Source organism: Fringilla coelebs (assembly GCF_963513975.1).
Source record: "Fringilla coelebs genome assembly, chromosome: Z".
Classification (NCBI taxonomy): domain Eukaryota; kingdom Metazoa; phylum Chordata; class Aves; order Passeriformes; family Fringillidae; genus Fringilla; species Fringilla coelebs.
The window spans coordinates 50323517-50327179 of record NC_140031.1 but is presented as its reverse complement, the minus strand read 5'-3'; positions in this window follow the sequence as shown (position 1 = coordinate 50327179).

The window sequence follows — 3663 nt, the reverse complement described above, 5'->3', positions numbered from 1 at the left end:
AAGGACCCAGGAGAAGGGCAAATGATACACTTGGATGCAAGTGGCACTCTGAGTCAGGGAAACGCCAGGAAGAGGGCTGGGGTCTTGCTCTGCTGTTCCTTGAAAGGCTCTTCCTTGGAAAATCAGCAAACAGCCAGTGCTCCCTTTGCTACTGCTGATGCCACCAGGCACTTGGCCTTTCTTTCAGCCTGCCACGCTGGCACTCCACTGCACTCTACTGCCAAAGGCCAAGCTGGCAGAAGTGCCGCACAATTCTCCCACGCCAGCAAGGTCAGAGCTTCCTTTGCCACTCACCAAAGGACAGGCTTGTCTCCATCCACGTGTCAGGTGACCTGCAGGGAGCGAGGGAAAAGTGGTGGCTTCTCCATGGCCATTTTCTTCCCAAATAACCTGGGTCAGGTTATTTGGCAAGAAAAGAGCAGAGCCAAGCAAAAGCCAGGTGATGCCAGCCCCAGGATGAACCTTTACTTACGAGTCAGCTGGGTCACGTAGAAGACAGAATAAGCCACAGAAAAGACCGTGCAAACCGCGGCACAGACTTGCCCGATCATTTTGGCAGCGCTGTGCGGGTTTGCACACTGAATGCCACCCAAGGGAGATGGAAGAGTCCTCTCGGGGTGCAGGCCGTCTTCTGGGAACTCCTTGATCGCAAGGATCCTGCTGCAGGGAGCGAGCGGAAGAGCTGCTCTGCACAAGCAGGCCTTGCGCGCCCCGGGACAACGCTGCGCTGACAGCACTGTGACGTGGCGCCGCTCCCTTGACCTCACAATAGCAGCTGCCCTGGCTTTGTTGTGCCCAGCAAGCCCACCCTCTCTAGAGCCGAGGCAAAAGGAAGGCCTGGCAAGTTCTCCTCAGTCATAAAGCAGCAGCAAATGACCTCACAGTCTATAGGGCAGTGCTCAAGGCATCCCAGGAGAGCCCAGAACAATGAGCCAGCCCTCCTAGCGTCCAAGAAATCCAAGCAAACATGACTTTTGGTCCCAAAAGCTTGGACTAAAAGCAAGTGTGCTTCTTCTAGGTGGCATCTTACTTGGTTCTGAAACGCCTCACTTCTTCCATGCCATTTAGGGGGCAAAAGAAGCCAAGAGAATAAATGGCCAGGAGCATTGTAGGCTGCAGCTGCTTCTCGAGCACGTGGGTGCATGCTGACCTTTGCTCTGACTGGGTTTGGAGGCCGACGTCCCATTGTGGCAGCTGGCTTAGCTCTTGACGCAAAGCTCCTCTCGTCCCGCTTGCCGTTTCTCAGGCAACTGAAAGTCTCAGCGCGTCCGGAAGAGCTGTGCGCTGCGTCTTGGCTTGCCACACTTGTGTTGTGTCGGAGCTCTGGCAGCGGCCTGCGGCCCACTGCCCTGCAATGGCCTGCAGATGTCGAGCCCGAAGAAGGCCCCTTTGGAACAGGCCAAAGCTGCAGTGGGAGGGATGTTGGCCCCAGCTCCATGCTCCCTGTAAGATTCCTTGCAGAGATTTGGGCAGCCACATCCCAGTACAAATGAGATGCAGTCATTCCCTTCTCTGTCAAAATCTTGAGGCAGACCCAGGAGGCATCTTGAAAGTGGAACCAAGTACTGGGTGGGAGGGGGCAAAAAGTGCACGCAGCTCCTCTGCAAATCAACTCTGTTCACCCGTGGAATCATGATGCATGGCTTAGCTCCCTATCCTTGTGCTTTCCTTGCTTGTGACTCAGCACAGACATGTCCTCTGATAACAGACAGCACAGCGCCTTGAAAGGAGCTTTAGCCTGGGCTCTTCCCACTTGGCATGCTGAGGGTGGCATTTGAAAATCAAGGCAATTGCTGAAGGGCCCAGAATTCCCTTGAAATCCTCTTGCTGAAACACTGCAGTTGTTAGCCAGAAGAGTTGCCTCCATGTGAAAGCATCCCATTTTCCCCATTTGCAAGTCAGCTGCCATTAGCCAGGCAGCTGGAGGGCTTAGAGAAGGAAGCATGACAGCTAAGCTTGGAAAGCCGGGCGTTGGCTCTCAGAGCCCCTTGAGCAGAGCGCTTTGCTTCTCCAAAGGTTGAAGAGAGGGCACTGTTAGGAAGATGTGCCATTTCAGCCCTCCTTTGCTTTTCAATCCCAAGGGATTGGCAGCAAGGGGGGACAAGCAGGGCCTGGCCCCTCCTCCTGCCCTGTTGGCAGCTGCAGCTGGCACTGAGGGACACCAGGGCACACGGGAATAACAGCTCTGCCAGGCAGGTGGGGCGCTCTGGGAAGGGGGAGAGCCTTGGGCCTCTGGCAGGCAGCGCAAAGCCATGAACGGGACGGCCCGTCAGGAGCAAACGGCTTCCAAGGCGCCGGGCGGCTTAGGCACAGCGTGACATGGGAGGGAACATTCCAGGCCTCTGCAGCCTTTTGAGTTTGTATTGCAAGTCCTGCTGAAACCAAGGGCTGCAACAGAGAACCTTCGGCTTTCTTCACCATCTTCACCATCCTCATCATTTTGTCCTTCAGCTGGCCAGTGCAGGCTGACAGCTCGCAGCACATCTGCTGAATGCCAGCTTCTTCTTTGCTAGCTTCTCTCTTCTTATGATTCATTTCTCCTTCAAGGGGAATTCTGATCTTCCCTACATCAACAATACTCTTCTCTTATCTAAGCAATGCATCATGAAGGAAGCTTTCTATGCTCTACAGTCCTAACTAAATGAAGCCTCGCCAAGAAAACCTCAAAGCATTGCATGTGCTATCTATGGCACAGATCCTCTTCAAAATCAGGCGATGGCCAAAGCTCTAGCCAATGATGATGCGTCCCCTTTTCCCCTCTTTGTGCTGGTGTTCACAGGGGTCCCAGGATGAGGGAAAAGAGAGAATCTTGACTCCAAGTTTCAGAAGGTTGATTTATTCTTCCATGACACATATGCTATAAAAATGACATATGAGAAGAATACTAAAAGAAGGAAAGAAAGGATTTCATCTGAAAGGCTTGCAAGAAAAGGGAAAGAATGAAATGATAATTAAATCATGTCACTGACTGGACAACTGGACTGTGATTGCCCATTATTTAGAAACAGCCACACGAGACCAATCAAAGATGCACCTGTTGCATTCCACAGCAGCAGATCATTCTTGTTTACATTTTCGTTCTTGAGGCTTCTCAGGAGAAAAATCCTGGCAGAGGGATGTTTCAGAAAAGATCATGGCGCCGCCTGCTCTCAGCTGGCAGGGCACAAGGGCCTCTTGAGCCGCAGGCATCTCCTCTGCGCTCTACTTGCACTTGCTTTCCCCAGTTAAGGCAAGCAAAGCCGCTTGGCTCAGGATGTTCTTTGGGCTTCTGAAAGGCTCTGGCCACTTAGCTACAGCATGGCAAGGAAGGGAGTCTTACAAGGCTCTGCATATTTTAGAGTTTTATTGTCACTCCAGCTGAAACAAAGTATCCCCTGGCTACTTCTGCCTCTTCAGCATTCTGTCCTGCAGGTGGCCTGCTCAGGCTGACAGCTTGGGGCGCCTGCAGGCTCCAGTTCTGCTGCAGCCCAGCTCTTCCTCTCACAGCTGACTTCCCATTGTGACAATTTGTTCATTTCTACCTAAAAGATACCTCAGAGTTTCCCTCAATTAACAATCCACTGCTCTAAGCTAAACAACCCTCTAGTATCTAAGCTACCTACGTACTATAGTCCTTAAAAGTTGCTCCCTACATGTCCTAAAGATTGGAAAATATTCTCTTTT